The sequence below is a fragment of the Canis lupus genome, chromosome 16, assembly GCF_048164855.1.
Source record: "Canis lupus baileyi chromosome 16, mCanLup2.hap1, whole genome shotgun sequence".
Taxonomy (NCBI): domain Eukaryota; kingdom Metazoa; phylum Chordata; class Mammalia; order Carnivora; family Canidae; genus Canis; species Canis lupus.
In genome coordinates, this window is record NC_132853.1 from 44465942 (window position 1) to 44486147 (window position 20206).

The 20206-nt window shown below is 35.7% G+C and overlaps 1 long non-coding RNA gene across 5 annotated transcripts in view; it reads right to left on the reverse strand.

Moving 5' to 3' along the window:
• The window catches only part of LOC140606911 (uncharacterized), a 149955-nt gene that overhangs the window by 25082 nt on the left and 104667 nt on the right, over nt 1-20206 (reverse strand). For 3 of the 5 annotated variants that reach the window (XR_012009121.1, XR_012009123.1, XR_012009124.1), the window contains exons 2-4: nt 15993-16074; nt 6354-6506; nt 402-557 (exon numbers count right to left, since the gene is read on the reverse strand). This is a non-coding gene — a long non-coding RNA (uncharacterized lncRNA). The remainder of the gene's footprint in view (nt 1-401; nt 558-6353; nt 6507-15992; nt 16075-20206) is intronic. The other 2 variants (XR_012009122.1, XR_012009125.1) reach the window with 1 other exon arrangement.

Genomic DNA, 20206 nt, shown 5'->3' on the forward strand with positions numbered 1-20206 from the left:
TAAATAAGATAATAAAAAATTAAGCAGCATTTAAAATAGCACAGTAGCATTAAAAATGCTATTCCAAATTATATGTGCCACATGCAATGCCCCTCCTGCTCATGTTTTATTATTATGGACAATTTTTACATATGTATACTTTGAAAACACAGATCAAAAAGGCAATTGTCTCTGTTCTGGCCCTAATACTTAACTATTCTTTTTTCAGAACTCCTAACTCCACCATTGCTAGCTGAGGGGAAGTTCCCTAGTCTGTCAATGAACTGATATCAAAACCTTTTCCAGTAGTTAATCATTCATCATGACCTTAACCTAAAGGAGTGTTACATATCAACCTATAGACTTCTAGTTTCAAAAATAAATATTGCTGATAAGGTAATAAAACAAAACAAAAAAATTACCTACACATTTTCTTCCCCAAACATCTGCTAGCACTTTCATGGTACCACATGGATCAGTCTTGAAAGAACAGACTACATGGAAAGCCCATTTCTCTAATACCACTCTATTGTAAGGAAGCATTGCTCCTAGGTGATTCTCTCATGTCCAAGCAAGCACTGGGAAAGCCAAAAGGAAAAAAAAAAAAAAAAAAAAGACAATGAACAATGAGTAGGATTAGTTCTCAAATCAAACACATCATTTTTCTCTTCCCTTTTAAGATTTCTCCCATGGGAATTGAGGCATTAACAAAATAATTGAGTAATTGTGAAACCAGTTATATTTTTAGACATAATTCCCATACCATTAAATTCATGCTTTAAACTATACAACTCCACAGTTTTAGTAGATTCACAAAATTGTGCAGTCATCACCAATATCTAATTCTAGAGCATTTTTGTCACTCCCAAAGGAAACACTATATACTTGATGAGTAACTTCTCATCCTCCCATCCCAAGCAATTTGAAACATTAATCTATATTCTGTCTCAATGGGTTGTCTTATTCTGCACATTTTGTATTAGTGAAATCTTATAATATGTAGTCTTTTGTGTCTGGCTTCTTTCACTTATATAGTATTTTCAAGGTCCAACTATGTTGCACCAAGTATCAGTTCTTTATGCCTTTTGTGACTGAATAATATTCCATTGTATGGGCACACCCCCATCTTATTTATTTGTTCATCCATTGATGGCTATTTTAGCTGTTTCCACTTTTTAGCTATTATGAATAATACCACTATAAATAACCATGTTTTTGTGTAGACATATGTCTTCAGTTCTCTTGGGTATATACCTAGGAGTGACATTGCTGTTTCATATGGTAACTCAACTCTGTGCTTAACTTTTTGAAGAAACGCCAAAATGTTTTCCACATCAGCCGTATCATTTTACATTCCAAATAGCAATATACAAGTTTCTCATTTCTCCACATCCTTACCAACGGTTTTTATTCTCTTAAAAAAATTATTATTATCATCATCCTAGTGGGCTGAAAGTGGTATCTCATTCTGATTTTGTTCTGTATTTCCCTGATAACTAACAATGTTGAGCATTTTTAAATGTACTTCTTAGCAATTCATGTATCTTCTTTGTAGAAATGTCTACTTAAATCCTTTGTCCATGTGCTCATTTTATTAATCCTTTGTTCATTTGCTCATTTGTTGAGTTGTTAGAATTCTGGATACCAATCCCTTCTCAGATATATGATTTGCAAATATTTCCTCTTTTCTGTGGGTTGCCTTTTCACTTTTTTGATGCTGTTGTTTGAAATACAACAATCTTAAGTCCAATTTATCTATTTTTTTCTTTTGCTGCTCACACTTTTGGTGTCATATTTAAGGAATGATTGCTTAATACAATGTCAAAGTAATTTATGCCTTTTTTTTTGTTTTTTAGTTCTTATGATTAGGCCTTTGATTCACTTTTAGTTAATTTTTGTATACAGCATGAATAGAAGTCCAACCTCATTCTTTCTCATGGGTATATCCAGCTGTTCTAACACTATTTTTAAAAGACTATTCTTCTACCATTGACTTGTCTTGACACTCTTTATCAACTGACCATAAATGTAACAGATTTTTTTCTGAAATCTATGTTGATCTACATGTCTATCCATATACTAGTATTATACTATCTTGATTGTAGTTTGTAGTAAATTTTGGAATTGGGAAATTTGAGTCCTGAAACTTCTACTTCTTTTTCAAGATTCTTTGGCTATCCTGGGACCTTTCTATTTCACCTGGGAATTACAGAACACTACTGAAAGAAATTATATCATATCTAAATACATAAAAAAGACATCCTGTGTTCCAAGATTAAAAGACTTAATGTTTTTAAGAGAGCAATGCTCCCCAAGTTGATCCACAGAGGAAACACATTCCCTATGAAAATCTCAGCTGCAAAATTTTGTGGAAATTTACAACTGAATCCTAAAGTTCATATGAAGTATGTGTAGTAAAATTACGATAGCTTGATAACACGTTTATTAAAGCCATTAGATATAAACTAATAACTAACTAACTAACTAAATAAATGAATAAACCTCTTCTGGGGTATACATGTCAGTCAGTGTTTATCGAAAGGTGCTGCCTAAATAAAAATGGTTGCAATCCAATTCAGTAAACATTGCCATTTCCTAGCCAACATTCTAGGTATTGAGGTACATTTTGGGTAGGTTTAGATTTCCAGTGGTGAGAGGGAACACTAAGTGCAAACATGACATAAATAAGTAGTTTTCAGGTAGTTCCAATTCCTGTGAAAAATGTAAAACAGAAAAATAGAGTAAAAAGTTACTGAAGGAGGAAGGGAGAACTACTTTAGACTAGAGAGTCAGAGCCAGCCTCTGTGAGGAGATGACAGAGGAGCCAAACTCATGATGGTCTTGGGCAAGATTATTCCAGGCTAAAGGAGAAACAACTGCAAAGGCTCAAAATTGAACCTCTTTTATTTTATCCCACTCAATATGGAACTTCTTCCCAGAAATAGCAGAGAGCAGATGACCAGATTATACCTTTCTTTAATTGTTTTAACTTAAATTTTTTGCTGCTGGAATAGAAGCTCTACAAGAACAGGATATTTCTCTAACACATGAGCATAGCTTTATTTCTGGAGAATTATCCTAATTGTTCTTGTGGAAAGTACTGGAGAAAAAATATTTACTTGAGATTCACTTTGGGATTAAATTCAAATTTCTAATTAAGCTGGTAACTCACTGGAAATAAAGTCTTTCTTTCTCTCTCTCTCTCTGATTTATATTTTTAAAAAAGAGCAATTCACCTTGGGGTAATAAAATGAAAACAGCTATTTATCAATAGGATCAAATTCAATGATTATCAAAGATTCATTTTGATGATTTTTATTTTGTTTTATTTTAAGGTTAATTTAGCTGAGGTAATTCCTATTTGCTCAAAAATACTTATCTATTTTCACTAATGATATACACCCTTGCAATGAAATATTTCTTGCCTATTTTTTCTCCCAAAATTATTCTAATTAAGGTTTGGCCAATTTTATGAAAAATATGGAACTATTCCCTGAGCTGGAATTCCTCTGAAAGAGACAACATGCTTGTAACTAATTCCAATCATTCAGAATTCTGACCCAAATCAGACCTTTGGGGGTTCAAGCTCATTTACATTTCATAAAACACAACTTCCTATTTCTAGAGAATGAAAGGCTTTGAAAGTCACAAGGAAATGGCTCAAAAAGCATCCAGGACATCAAACAGCTTTCACAAATCCTACTTGATGAGTTAAGTGTAAAGGAATCAGAAACATATGGATTACATTTCCCTTAAAATACACATAGGTTTAACAGTGAAGAAGAAAAAAAGTGTCTGGCCCAGTGTGGTTTGGGTTTTTTCGAACCTAAAATATTTGGAAAATAGTTCAAGATGGTTAATGAACCCCAAAGTGTGCTGGATTTCACAAACAGTGCCTCCTAGGGAGAGAGAAAGAAGAAAGAAAGAAAAGAAAGAAAGAAAGAGAGAAAGAGAGAAAGAAAGAAAGAAAGAAAGAAAGAAAGAAAGAAGAAAGAAAGAAAGAAGAAAGAAAAGAAGGAAGGAAGAAAGAAACTAAAGAAAGAGCAGGCTTAGAGCTGTCTGAGAAACACAAAACCCTTTGGATCCCACTGTAGAAAGTTCATGTTTCTTGATCCTAATACCTGATTTACTCGTCATCACTGGAAAGACTCCTCCCCCTCTTCCTTCCCAAGGCCACCACCATCATGCTCCCCCACAAATAAAAAATAAAAGAAAGAATCAACATTTCTAAAACTCTATCCTTTAAGGGATTGTTATAATTTGAACTCATTTAGGAAATGAGGAGGTTGAATAAATTGCATTCCCAGGCTTAAATTACTGTGTCATTCTTGTTGATACAATGAACCCTTTCACCTAGCATTGTGTCCTAGGAAATTACAGTTCCTGCATGGAATGACCTACTAGGGAACAAGCTAGAGCCCAGGCTCTGAGCAGAGGGTCAAGAGCCGAACATTAGTCAGAGGAGATCCGGAGTCTGTGAGTCAGGCCTCCAGACTGCTGCAGGGAACCATCTTGACCATCTACCTGCTGATCTCCTCAGGCCCTCCTAGGGGGCAGCTACCACATCTTGCAATTTTATTGTCTGCACTGTGGCATGCTCACTGCCTCATGATATTCCCTAAACTCTAGGTCAGTGCTTCTCTGACCCTCAGGCAACACCAACACTCTTTTGGGATGTTCATTTTGGAGGAATGTTCCACTTTCTTCAACTTGTAAAATCCTTTTAAGGTTCCCTTTTATTTTCCACTTCCACTACTACAACCGTCATCCAGGGATCCTCCTTCCCACTTATCATATATGTTGGGAAAGGCATTCAGTCTCTCCACCTCAACTCAGCCATGTGAGAATAGGCTCTGGACCTGGAACACTTCTTTACCAAGAGATAAAGACCCCTTGTAGCCTGTGCTGGACTTACTACGTATGAGAATCTCTTTTCCTCTTCCAGATTCAGTGCATACTCCTTTCTATGCTTAAGGATATACACTATATGGCATCTGGCCAACTTCGCTACTATGTTTATCCCCTGTGAGCCCAGGTTCCTTTGCAGCAGGACAACACAGGTGCCTGCAGGCCAACTGCCCTGCATCCTGGAGGGACTGGCTAACTGTGCAGATTCCCCTGTAGTTCTCCAAATCCATTTGTTAGCCTCAGGTAACTGGTTACCTAAAGCAACCTCTGTGCTCTGAAGTTTCTGCCCCTTGGCTCTGCTCTGCCCTAAGTATTGCTCTCATCAATCAGCCTCCAGGCTCCCCTCCCCATTCCTCAGGGCCTTTGATGCAGGGCTTGTCAGTCTTCCTCTCCAGGCAGTTCCTACCATATTCTGGGAGACCTCCATAGGCACATAGATGACACCTGTGGTACCCTGTCCTCTTCATGCCTCAGCACTTGTGTTGCACTGCACACTTTGTTAGCTGCTCAACCCCTTGGTCCAATATAACCCTCATCGTTTGAAATGTGAGCATCTTTTCCCACCAAAGCTTCAATCTTCAGTTCTCTTACTCAAACCCTCCCTCATACCTTATCCATACTTCTCCACAAAAGCTCCAACCCCAACCCAGTGAATGCTTTTCCATCACTAGACCCCTCCCTCTTCACTGCCTGCCTTGTGCAGTTTCAGGAAAATCACACTGTCTGGTAGGTCCAGGCCTCAGCACACAGCCCCTACCCTCAAGGCATGACTAATGCTGTTTGGCTCTCTTCTGAATTTCTTTACTTAGCCTTCATTCTCCAAAGGAGCTATTTAAAACCTTCTTAAGCTCCTCAACATTTTAACTCAACACTCTGCAAATGACCCTACCCACCTCCAACTTCTTACAGCCAGCAAGTGGGAGCAATCAGCTGCCTTCTAGCAGGCCTGCAAACCAGCCTGAATGGAATTCTTCCTCCCATTTCAAAGAAGAGGCATCCCTCCACCCCTTGCTCATGCTCACCAGCTTTGTACTCTTAATTAACTGTTTCATTTCTGTTCTAGCATTCAACCTCTCCATTTATGTTGTCTCCTTTTCAACAGCATTTAAACAAAGTCAAGATGTTCCCATCCAAGACAAAATAAACACTCCCTCAAAACCACGTCTCCCATCATCCATGTCTGATCTCCCTCCTCTCTACCGATGTATGTTCTTAAAAGAATATCTGTATGTTGGCTAATTGCATTTAAATTAAAAAACAAACAAACAAACAAACAAAAAGAGTATTGGGCTTCCAGTATCCATGCTCACTTTTTACATAACCACTTCTTCCTCTTGGAACCCTCTCCTTGCAATTTCCTGGTTTGTCCACCCAGGGTTTGTGCGGGTGCCTTCACAAACTCCACCCATCTTCTTTATGGTGGGACCTTAACACACTGCTATATTAGGGACGCATCTGTAACTTACCAACAATCTCAGGGCCACCTTGATGGTTCCAAAGTACCCCTCTTTTTTAATACACTGCTCATTGCAATTAACATTCTTGAAGTTGCAGGTACTATATTAAGTAGTCAGGATATAAAGACAAGGAAACCATCACATCGTGCTCAAAAACACAGTCTAATGGAAAGGGCAAAAATGGACACTTTTAGTTAGAGTACATTGAGTATGGCAAAAGGGAGACTTTCTATTCAACTAAATTAAAGGGTAATGATGCAAATTAAGTAATCCTGTTGATACATCTTAATCACTCAATTTACAAAACAAGTTTTTACATAATTTCTCAAGAAAATTCAAATAAAAAACTATTCTTATCTCTAAAGTTTATTCCTACTTATAGTCTACCACAATAGCAAAAAGGCTACCTTATTTTACATATATTTTATATATATATATATATATATATATCCCCAAATATACTTCTCAATTAAATGACATACTTTTCAAAGCTTATACATTTTATCAAATATTTTACCCTTCTACTTTACAATCAGAACCAGATACTGAGACAAATTTTGAAGCTGGTTAACTGTCAAATTAGTTAATTAATCAATTTTCTAGATTTATAAACTTAGAGTAATCATATTTCAATCATATCTAAGTCACCCCATCAACAAACAGCAGTATACGCCAAGAGCAGCACTGAGTGTTTTTACAAATTATATTCTTTTGAAAAAAAATTATTGTGTTTTCTGAAGAAGCCAAGTGAATGAAATACAGAAAAGAAAACATCTAAAAACTTAAGTTATTATATTTAATGTTTACCATGTGATTCTTCTCCAGTGTTATCATACAACTATGGTAGCTCTAAGCAAGCCACCACAGATGAACTTTCAGTTTTTGTCATATTTATGTCTTTGAAATAAGAATTCATAAATGGATTCATAATTTTACTTATTCTTAGCCAAGTGAAAGGCAAAAAAATTGTTTTAGTGGCATACATATTGTCCACTTTAAGAACAGAGCCCCTGGACCAGAAGGCAGCCAGGAAGGAAATTGTCCTCACAGGTGGCTTTCTCCAAGATGTACTTCAGGGTACAGAAAGGGTTAGTAACTTGTGCCTTTTATCTAAACCAAGTTTTAAGCTTTGTGAATTCCCTTTTATACATGGTAAGCAATAATAATATAGTAGAAAGAGAATAATCTTTTTATTTCACTGAAGTATAGATCCAAATAATAATAATTATAAACATTAGAAAACACTTATGATTAAGTGCTCCCTCAATGTATAGAGATAGGTAATAGAGACAGACATAATTACATGTTAATATATAAATGGATACAAACACATATCTCCATTTTAAACATGAAGATATGAGGGCATTTAAAGTCTAACTTGTCCAGAGTCACAGGGCTTGTGCATTATGGTGCTGAAATTCAAATCTCAGCCTCCAAGTCACTCTGACATGATGCCTTTCTTCTTCTAGGAGTGTCTGTTTCCTTGAATATTTAAGCAAATATAATCTCTTATGTTAAAAAAAAAATCTCTTATGTTATATGCTTCTGGAGATTTTATCACATAGAGAGGTAAGTCAAACCAGCAGAAATCCACCTGCGGACATCAACTAACTCTGTTTCTGTTATTGATTTTGGTTTGGTTGTGTTATTAATTAATTAACTATTTATTTATTTATTTATTGTGGTGGGGATAATTGTGTGTGCATATGTTATTGACATTGAATTTTCTGTGTTGCAAAAAGGTTTTGCACATGGCCCATCACTGGTCTGGGCCTTTGCTATGGTCCTGGGAAAGTCCCTAGTAATGGGGTCACATGTCCACATATTTTCATAAAATTTTTAAAGCTGATATGTTTTAACTATGAATGGCTAAGACCACCAACTCTGTCTTTGCATTCTGACTTTTCACACTAGTTGTTATTAGAGTGGGTGTAGGCATATTGGTAATCCAAGTGAAGAGAGGTTAAAACCAAAATACGATTAATGTGGACTACTGGGCTATATGTAGGTGATTCACAGGCTTGTTTACATAAGGTTAAATTATTGTTAGGTATCTTGGTGTAGAAATGGATTCCAGAAAAATTCCTATAGCCCACTCTGCTGATGGCACAATATCATCACACCAGTATTTAGGACAGATATTTAAAGGGAATAGAGCCACAAGACAGTCTGTGGAAACTCTATCCAAATTGTGTAGCTCATACATAAAGAAACTTGATAGAGTTTTTTTCTCAATATTACACATCTGAAAATGTATATACATTACCAGTAATCAGTTACAAAGCTGGAGGAGACTTCCTAAAATAATTAATCATAATAAAATAAATAACAATAAAAGTTTGTCTTCCAAAGAAGATATTATATATAGTGGCAGGTCCTTGCTCCTGTTGTAAAAACTAGAAAAAAAAAGAGGCTAAATTTTAAAATTATACTTTTAGAGACATCATGAAATGGTGGAAATAATGAGGGCTAGATGAATTAAAACTCCAAAGAGAGAGGAGTCCTTCCTAAGAGAGCTGTCAACCATGGTTTCTTCCATGAGGGTACTAGCCACTTCTGGGAAATTCTGAGGATCAGACTTGGAGAGGTAGAGAGACTCCACAGCAGAAAATTGAGTCTAATGGTGCTTTAGGAAGTCATACAGGCTGGCTGATAGATGGAAAGCTGAAGGAGCCAAATGCATGATTTCATAGGCTATTTGAAGAGTGCAGAGGCAGTGTCAGTAATGGGGTATTTACCGGTTCATTATGTCTGTGAGACCAAATCCTTTGATGAGCACAAAATATTTGCCAGATTTTGAAGTGGAAGTGGAAGTTTAAGTGATTATTTAGTGGCTGAAGTGGAAGTTTAAAGAGTTTAATATTAAGGGGAATGATACAGCTAAAGGTAGTGTACAATTTTCCTCAATTTCTTGGCACTTAGGATAAAAGGTTCTACATCAAACCATGGTTCATCTCCTCCTCAAGACAGTTGAGAGATGTTGAAGATACATAGGGGGAGAAAGACTAAGCAGCTGAGCTCAAAACGCAGAAGGATTGAATGATATTGGTAAAAGACTATGAAGATAGACATCTATCAATATTTCAGGAGAAAATTAGTGATGCACCAGAGATGGGCTGAATCTAACTAAAAGTGCAACCCAGCCCTGATTAGTTTGAATTACTGATTTGATTGAGTTGGTCTTTCATATTATCTGTCTAATGAAAGAAAGGGCCACATTTTTGGGGGGGAAATAACCTTATATTCAATATCTATAATTCATTTTTTAAAAGACTGGCTTAAAATGAAAATTTAAAAGACAAAGAAGCAGATAATATATCCAATAATCAAGAGAAAAATTAAGCCATAGAAGTAGACCCTCAGATTATATAGATATTGGAATTCATAGATAAAAATGTTAAGATGACAAAGGTGCCTTCATGGCTCAGTCAGTTGAATGTCAGACTCTTGGTTTCAGCATAGTTCATCATCTCATGGGTTGTAAAATCAAGCCCCACATCAGGTGCTGTGCTCAGAGCAGGGTCTGCTTGGGATTCTCTCCCTCACCACCTCTCCTCCCCAAGCTCTTGATTACTCTCTTTTATCTCTCTCTCTCTCACTCTCTATAAAATAAATACATAAATCTTTTTTAAAAAACCAACATTAAGATGATAATTATGTTCAAAAAAGGGGAGGAAAAGATGGGCAAAATAAATGCATGCAAAGATGGAGAATTTAATAAATAACTTGAATCTGAAAAGGCACCAAATATACCTTCTAGAAATGAAAAATATAATATCTGGAATAGCTCACTAGAGAAGTCTAGACAAAACAAAACAAATAGGAAGCTCAAAGACAGACCAATAGAAAAATATCTAAACTAAGGAAGGAAAGAAAAAGGAGAAAAACAACCAAAAAGAGAAGAGAATACATATCAAAAATATTCCAACTGTAGCATTGTATTTGAATGTCCAGGATAGGCAGAGATGGAATGGAGAAAAATTTGAAGAAATAATGCTGAAAAAAAAAATTGAAACTGATTAAAAGGATTAAAGAAGGATTCAAAAGATCATCAAATCCTAACCAGGATAAGTGTTCTCTATATATCTATGTATCTACCAGTCTACCTCTATCTGTATCTTTATCTCTAGCTCTGTCTATTTAGTGCACACACACACACACACACACACAATACTAGGTAAACTTTTGTTAAAAGTCAAAGACAAAAAGTTTTTTTTAAAAAATCAAAGTAAGAAACATTACTTAAAAAAGATAAAAAATTATTTTCAACAAAATATAAAAGCCAGAGGACAATGGTAAGACATTCATAAGTTGTTGAAAGAAAAACAATGTGAGCCTAGAATTTTATACGCAATAAAAATATAAAATTTAGACATTTTCATAAAAAATACCTGAGATAATTCACTAAAAGCAGCCCAGTGTATGAGACATACTAAAAGAAATTCTTCAAGTCAAAGGAAAATAATCCAAGATGAAAGCACAGAAGACCAAGAAAGAATGAAGAGCACGAGGAAGCACAAGATAGCACTACTGGCAGAAGAGGATAGGATAATAGAGCTCTTGCATTGTTTGGGAAGTGATAAAAGCATTAAATTAAGAAAAGTGTCATTATGGTAAGGAAGCATATTTTAATCTTTAGGGTAATTACTAAAAATTAACTAATTTAACTTAATTGACATATAGAACACTGCATCCAACTATTTCAGAGTTATGTTCTTTTTCATGTCCACACTAGAATATTTAACAAAACAGATCAAAATCTGAGCAATGAAGCAACTCTCAACAAACGTCAAAGAATCGATAATCAAATGAAACATTTCAAAGTAGTGAAATTAACATAGTCACTAATAAGAGAGAAATGTTTCAAAAATCCTCAACTATTTGAAAAAAAAAAAAGCAGTTAAATTCTAAATAACTCATGAATCAAAAAACTAACAAAGGAAATTAGAAAATATTTAACCAACTGAAAGTGAAAATAAGAAAACTTATGAAGTACAACAAAAGCAATTTTAAGAGGGAAACTTGCAGTTTTAAAAAGTATACTAGAAAAAAAAAAGAAATACCAAAATCAATGATGTAAGATCCTATGAAGCTAGAAAAAGCATAGCTTCACAAAATACAAAGAAAGTGGAAGGAAGGAAATAACAGAAATAAAAGCAGAAGCTGATTAAATAGAAAACAATCATGCAATAGAGAAAATTTACAAAGCCCAAAAGCTTTCCCTATGAAAATATTAATGAAATTAGTGAAACAGTTATAATACTTACTAAGGTGATAAAATAGAAAACGCAAGCTGCCAATATTAGGAATGAAAAAAGGGACATTACTACAGATCTTACAGATATTTTAAAAAACAATAATAAGAGGATAATTGTGAACAACTTCATGCCATAAAATTACCAACAAAGTAAAATTTTATAAATTCTTAAAATCACAACCTATCAAACCTGTAAAAGGAAGAGATAGAAAATCTGAATTAAATAGACAATTATAAAACTTCCCCACAAGAAGGATCCACGTTCTGAGCATTTGACTAGTGAATTTATCCAGATATTTATAGATATAATAAAACCAATCTTAACACAAGTTCTTTCAGAGACTAGGAAGAAAAGGAAATACTTCCAAATTCTGTTTTGGGGTAGTAGAGGCAGCAAAACTGATTCCATAACCTGAAAAGAAAATTACACAAAAAATGAATGAATGAACAAACAAATGAAAGAAAGAAAGAAAGAAAGAAAGAAAGAAAGAAAGAAAGAAAGAAAGAAAATTACAAAATTACAGGCTAATCTTTCATGAATTTAAATGTAAAAATCCTTATGAAAATATTAGCAAATTTAACCCAGTAATGTAGAAAATTAGTAATATGCCAATTGCAAATAAGGTTTATTCCAGATAAGTAAGAGTGTGCTAATATTCAAAACTCAGTGTAATTCCCCATATCAGGCAAAGTAAATCATGTCATCATGCTAATAGATACAGAAAAAAAAAACTGACAAAATTTAACACAAATGTTCAGGATTTTTTTTTAAAAGATTTTATTTATTAATTTATTTTAGAGAGAGAGTAGGGAGTAGGGGAGAGGGAGAGGGAAAGACTCTCAAGCAGACTCCCCATTGAGCTTGGAGCCCAACATGGGGCTCAATCCCATGACCCTGAAATCATGACCTGAGCTGAGACCAAGAGTTGGACACTCAACTGACTGAGCCACTGAGGTACCCCAAATGGTCAGGATTTTTAAAACTCTTAGAAAACTAGAAACAGCAGAAAGCTTGCTTAAACTGATAAAGTACCTATGGAAAAAAAAAAAAAAAAGGAAGCCTCATATTTAATGGCAGGTATAGAGAATCTTCCCCAATAGCAAAAATGAAACAATAACTAGTGTATTTATAGTCAGCATTGAAACAGTGGTCTTGGCCATTTCATGAAATCTATAAAAAAGTAAAGAATGATTTGAAGGACCTATTATAAAGCCTTAATCAATACAGTGTAATACTGGCACAAAAATAGACCAAATGACTAAATAGTACAGGACAGTACTTACACAGACACACACAGATATACACCCTGATTTACAATGAAGGCAACAAACACTACAGTATAGAGGGAGAAAGGTGGCCATACCACCAAATGATGCTGGGTCAATTGGATAGTCATATGGACAAAATGAGTCACAGCACAAGTAGGAGAGCTTGGGCTGCTGTGACCTGCCTTGTTATTACTACACCAGCCAAATCTATTGCAAAGCCTTAGCCATCCAGTGTCTCCAGTATAAATGATCCAAGGTTATTAAAACAGTCTTTTTTTTTTTTTTGTATTAGAGTAAACATATGGTGGTCTCTTCCCTACTCTTAATCTGGAATTCCAAATTTGACCACATAAAAGCAAGTCAGCCACAGAATTACTCAGAATTATCATCGAAGAAATTGCCTGGGTACCTAGAGTACTCTATTATGAATCTGGCATGGAAGAATTAAAGGGAGGGAATGGCATCACACAGATACACACAAAATGAGTAATAATTGTCTAGCCAACATAGACTTCACAGGGAAAGCAAACGGGGAGGGTGGTGGTAGGATTTGTTGAAATTCCATGAGCTTGGATTCAATGTGAACCATATGTAGCTCCAGATTAGGTCATATTCTCATGATAAAATTACTAATTTTGTCTTCAATTTTGTCTGCTACTCAGTATTTCCATGATCTCTTATTAGCTGATCTCACACATTATTTATTTGGTCTGTATTACTCAAAAGATAAGGGACTTCAGCTAACGCTCTGTAGTTCCACCAAGAGGCTTGGTACTCCGTTACTAAGGTGTCAGGGGAAAGGTGAGTGTAGGCTGCAAGGAAGCACAGACTCTGGACCAAAGCTACCTGGATGGAAAGTTCTCTAATTCCCTGGCAGTGTGATGTTGAGCAAGTTACTTTCCCTGTGCCTTACTTTTCTTGTCTGTAAAATGACCTGAACAGTAGTACCTACTTTATTAGGTTGTTGTAAGTATTAATAGAATTAAAGTGTAAGGTACTTAACATACAGTTCCTGATATATATTAGTGCCATAAATGTATTAGTCACTATTTTCCATCTATAAGAACTATATAGAAGATTCTTGCCTTCTAAATTACATTGGCTTTTTGTTCATTGCATATTAACCTGGGCTTTCCATACATTGTGATGATTTGAAACAAATCACTTCCCATTGCAAGAAAACAAACATAGCTTGCTGATTTCCCATCGGAAACTTTATGGAAAGAAGTGGTTGAGCAAAGCACTCAAAGTGGTTGAGCAGGTCAATAAAATTATCGGCTATTTCCATATCCAAAAGCAGAAAAGGTTCACCAGTGGTAATGAGCTGGGGTTTAAAGTTAGTGGCCTTTGTGTAAAGCTCTGCCTCTGTCATTTTCCAGCTATACAATATTGAAATGAGTGATTTAATTCCTCTTCTCATCTTTAAAATGAGGATGTGATGGCATCTACTTCATAAGATGGTCAGGTGGATGAAATGAGATAATGCATCCAAATTCTTTACTGAGGCTTTTTAAAATTCACATATGTTACATTTAATTAACATACTGTGTTATATTAGTTTCATATGTACAATACACTGATTCAACAATTTTATACATTTCTCAGTGCTCATCAACATAAGTGCGCTCTTAATCTCCTTTATCTATCTCACCCAACCCCCCTGCCCCAGCTCCCCTCTGACAACCACCAGTTTGTTCTCTGTATATAAGACTCTAGGTTTGGGGGGTTGGGTGTTTTTGTTTTCCTTTCTCTTTGTTTCTTAAATCCCACATTTGAATGAAATCATATGGTATTTGTCTTTCTCTGACTTATTTCATTTAGTGTTAAACCTTCTAGGTCCATCCATGTTGTTGCAAAAGGCAAGATCTCATTCTTTTTTATGGCTGTATAATATTCTATCGTACATATATACCACATCTTAATCCATTCATCTATCAATAGACACTTGGGTAGCTTCCAATAAACATAGGGGTGCATATGTCTTTTCAAATTAGAGTTTCCGTTTTCTTTATGTAAATACCCAGCAGTGGAATTACTGGATCGGATGGCAATTCTATTTTTAATATTTTGAGGAACCTCCATACCACAGTGGTTGTGCCAATTTGCATTCCCACCAGAGTGCACCAGGATTCCTTTTTCTCCATAGGCTTACCAATGCTTATTTACTGAGTATTTTAAGTACTTACTAAGTAATGGGCACTCTACCCATTGTTATATTACTATTTTTATATAGGTCCCAATATAGAAATATTTTGAATCACCTGATGAAAAAGCATTTTAAAGATTAGCTTATTTTATTTTGAGAGAGAGAGTGCGTGCACATGAGTGGGAGTGGGAGGAGCAAAGGGAGAGGAAGAGAGAGAATCTCAAGCAGACTCCTTGCTGAGCACAGAGCTCAATGCAGGGCTCAATCTCACAACCCAAAAAGCACGACCTGAGCCCAAACCAAGAGTCAGATGCTTAACTGACTGTGCCGCCCTGCTGCCCCCAAAATGCATTTTAACCAAAGTACATTCTTACTGCTTAATCTTCATGGTGGAGACTTCTTTGTTTCTCTTAGCATGGTGTTGAGCTTACCTCAGACACTTAAGTGCTTATCCAGTTAAAACACTCATTGGAAAATCTCTGAGGTCCATTGTTGACAACACCAGCAATGTGTGAACTTTGGGCACACTCTCATATTTAAATTATCAGATATGACCCCTAAGATGTCTGTGTATAAATCAAACCCCCTAAAATTCAGTGTGTTATTCATTTGCCCTGTGATTTATGGACCATTCTTAGGATCAAAGCTGATGTCTTATATAAATCATGGAAGTCAATGTCATTATTGTGACTTTAGACTTTCCCAAAATGGCATCTCATGATCACGATCACTTTTCCATGACTCTTCTGACACTAACAGTCCAATGATATTACTGCTTATCTATGAAAACAATAATGAAAATTTAAAAAATATATAAACCAACATCTCACAGACCTTAGTTCCATTGGCTGATTATGCTGCAGATGACCAAGAATGAGAGAGAAGGAAAAAAAAAAATAGGTTTCACAATTCCAAATGGAGTTAATTAGTAATAAGGGTTGCAGTGGAATAGGATGGAAAGGTCAGCTGGACTTACCAAGGGCAACCTAGGAAGGGAGTCCAAACATCACTGAACTTCTCTCCAACTGGTCTCTAGATGGTTGTTAGCACCTGATTCCCTGGTAAGGGCAGATCAGTGGGTCATCAGTAAGACCAGAAGTTCTACAGACAGTTATAAATTATGAAAGGGGAGATTTACTTGAAAGAGTAAGCCAGAATGGCCTCCAGGAATTTGTGAAACATCATACTGGAGTGAGTAGTGAAATCCAGTTGTTGTTAGCAACACACAAAAGGCCTGAAGCAAAGTCATCAGGGGAAAAAAATTATAAGGTAGTGGGTATTTTGGCTCAGACCCAGTAACATAAGACATTCATTACACCGAGACACTGTAATTCTTTGAACACCCCTTAAATCTCTCGGCTGTTTAATATAAGATGAGAGTAAATGTGCAGGTCAATAAAATTATCGGCTATTTCCATATCCAAAAGCAGAAAAGGTTCACCAGTGGAAAAACGTAGAGGTTAACCGTGAACTTTTTAAATAAACAATTTGGCCTCATGTCATTCTCTGCACAAGCCTTCCATTACCAGCAAATACTGACCCCCTCAAAGAGCCACTGAAGCTTTGAGTTTCCAGCAGAGTCTGCTGGCAGTCAGGACACACCATGCTGGATTTCTCACAGGTTCAAGTGTCAACCATCACTTGCGGAAAGGGTATTTGAAGGATGAGTGTTGTATAACCACAGATTGAGGCTCGAAAGCCAATTCCAGTAAAGCCTGATAATAGTTTTTGACATTTAGAGACATTTTATCCTTCAAAACTCTTGGATAGCAGAACTGCTTGCCTGAATTTGCTGTTTCTATGGAGACTAGAGGAGATTTTAAAGTGTTAATCTCGGTTGACCTCTCTTGTTCTTTTTTATTTTGACTCTTTCCTAAAATTTCGCGCAGAGTTAAATGATTATTTGTTCTCTAGTCTCAACTAAATTTTCAGCTTGCCATCTTGCTGTAATCTTGCAAGTAGGCTACTTATGGTCCAGAAGGTGTCCAAGACAATTCATCGTGGGTAGAGAAAGAAAATAACAGAACTTCTATTGATACTTCTTTTTAATCTAAGAATTAGAAAGGAACTAAATTTGCATCAAACTCAGAATACAGAATGGTCATTGGTATTCTCAGTGACACCTTGTATCAAAACATGCTGTGCTCAGCTAGGACATGGGAGGTTTCCCATAGAAAGGCGAGGCATCATTCTACAGCACTAGAGGGAAGGGAACAGTGGTACTCTCTCACCTTCTGGTTCCTTTTTATCTCATTGAGACATACCACAGTCTATCTGCCTCCAGTTCACTGGAATTATGGATTCTACTCTCCAGCTTTAACTAAACGCGCTTTTGCAAAATGGACAAGTGGCTTATATGATCCATACAATGAAGCCATGTTTTTTTTTTTTAAGATTTATTTATTCGTGAGAGACAGAGAGAGAGAGAGAGGCAGAGACACAGGCAGAGGGAGAAGCAGGCTCCCCACAAGGAGCCCTATGCCGAACTCTATCCCAGACCCCAAGATCACCCACTGAGCCGAAGGTAGATGCTCAACCACTGAGCCACCTAGGCATCCCTGAAGCCATGGTTTGAAATGGTACTACTAATGCAAACACAAGAAAAGCACCAAAAAAAAAAAAAAAAGAAAGAAAGAAAGAAAAAAAAAGAAAAAAAAGCAGAGTTGAAATAGGATAGCATGGGATAAGAATGTAGTTCTCAAGTCAGACTCCCTGGGCTCAAATTCCTGACACTATGATGTACTAAATCAGTGACGTTGGAAAGTTATTTGATCCCACTGTGTACCATCTCTCCCTGTCACATAGAATGTAATGTGAAACTCTCATCCCTACAGCAGTGGTTTGTTGGGCAAATTAAATGAATAAAGCCTGCAGTGTGGAGTTAATGTTTTTGAAAATAGCTTTTATAATTCGCATCCTTCTAATAAGGTCGAAAGTAGTGATGACTAACCAGATTTGATTATCTGAAATTATCAAGACTAGTTGTAATGTGGGTTCCCATCTACTATCATTAGCAATAAATCTGTTATTCAGGTTATTTGAGCCAGGTAGACATTGTTAATATATACATATGTATATGAGAGAGAGATTAAGCATTTGGAACAAGAAGGCAAACCTGCAATTTTCTCCGCACTTTTGAAGCCATGCAGTGCACAATACAAACCCTACAAAAATCTCACTAAACTTGATTTATGTTCAGAGGACCCTTTTGGGCCTTTTTACCTAATAACAACGCAATAGTCATATTCTATGGGCATACAAATGCCGTTCTTAGCAGGGTAGAAACAGTTAAATGACACACAGCAAACTGGTTTTCATCAGAAAATTCTTCTGATGTGAACAGAAATTTGCTCAAGGTTTGAAGAGATAGCTGTTAGACACTGTTAAATCTGCTATAAATTGAATCTAAAAAATACTTCTAATAGATCTTAGCTAAATATGTACTTGATAGATTATATTTCAATAGTGAAATATACTATTTGAACCAATAATGGCAAGAGAAAGTATATCTTCAATAATAAGTACCCATTTACTTTTTTTTAAGTTTATAAGAATGCTACATAAGGAAACACTGAAGAAGAAGATGCTTTGAATGGAATAAAAGAATCTCAGAGTAAATTTACAAAGACAGAATGACACCTAAAATAGATTCACAGCAATGAAATTGAAGTCAAAATGTACAAAGTGCTACCAGATGTCATCAATGTGCTTGTTTTTACAGAAATAATACTTCTAAAATATAATACTTCTAAAACCTGTATCACACAGGCTTTCTAATTGTTTTTAGCCATATTTAAAATAATCACCAAATTTAAATTTAAGGTATGGAATTTTTTCTTTTATTGTTTACATTTTTTCTTTTATTATGTATATTTATTATGTATAATTATCTGTACTCTCCTGAGATGGCAAGTGACTAGCAGTGTTATGCATCCTGTACTAGGGGCACATATTCAAACATTGGTGCTTAACCAAAATTATTAGAGACCATGATTTAGAGGGTAATAGGAATTCTACATTTTAATAGACTTTAAAGTGATATAATCTTTGCCAAGGAAAAGGGTCTCTAACTTTTCTCCAAAATTTGTTTCAGTATTTAACATTTGCTGGAGGAAAGAATTTCTCATATCAAGCTTCCATCTCTCAAGCTACATTGTGAATCCATTTTCTTCGGTGTAATTTTTTTAAGTTGTACACTGTCTTTATCAGTGTAAACCTTCCACCATTGAGATGAATTTTTTGGATTTCAATGAAAAAAGATCTTAGGCCAAAATACTGAGTTTTAATTAAAAAGGCAGAAAGGAAACGTGAAAGTCTATGTATTGATAGTGGTTTATAAGTTATGAAATCAGAATCCTTCAAAGAAGCTACTCAAGCTCCATGATAAATTGGTAGAGCCATGTAGATTTGGAAATGTAGCTGCCTGAAAATTCATCCAACATTCTGGCTGCCAATATGTGAGCTTCCATATGTTGGCACAGCATTACAAGGACCGAGACTTTTGGTAGTTCTGGCTGCTGCATTCCACATAGTCAGAAGAACTTTGAAGGCAGGTGGCTTTTGCTTTCTCTGGGGAAAACAAGAGTAGGTGGGGCAAAGAGAAAAAACAGTACTTGAACAGCTGAATTTTGAAAAGTGAACCAGAAAGACTATGTTTAATTGGCCAACAGCTCATGAAAATATGCTCAACATCGTGAATCGTTAAGAAAATACAAATCAAAACTACAATGAGATATCACTTCATATCCAGTAAGATGGTATTAATATAAAGCAAAAACAAAAAATCACAAGTGTCAGTGAGGATAAGAAACTGGAGCCCTCGTACACTCGTACACTGCTGGTGGGAATGTAAAATGGCACAGCCACTATGGACAATAGTACGATTCCTCAAAAATTTAAAAATAAAATTGCCATATGATCTAGCCAATTCCACCTTTGCATACATACCCAAAAGAAGGGAAAGAAGGGTCTTGAAGATATATCTGTGCACTCATGTTCATAGAAGCATTATTCACAATAGCCAAAATGTGGACGCAACACAAGTGTCCATCAGTGGATGGATGGTGGATGATGGATAAACTAAATGTGATATATTTATCAATGGAATATTATTCATCCTTAAAAGGGAAGGAAATTTTGACATGCTACATCATAGATGAAACTTGGAGCTGTTATACTAAATGAAATTAG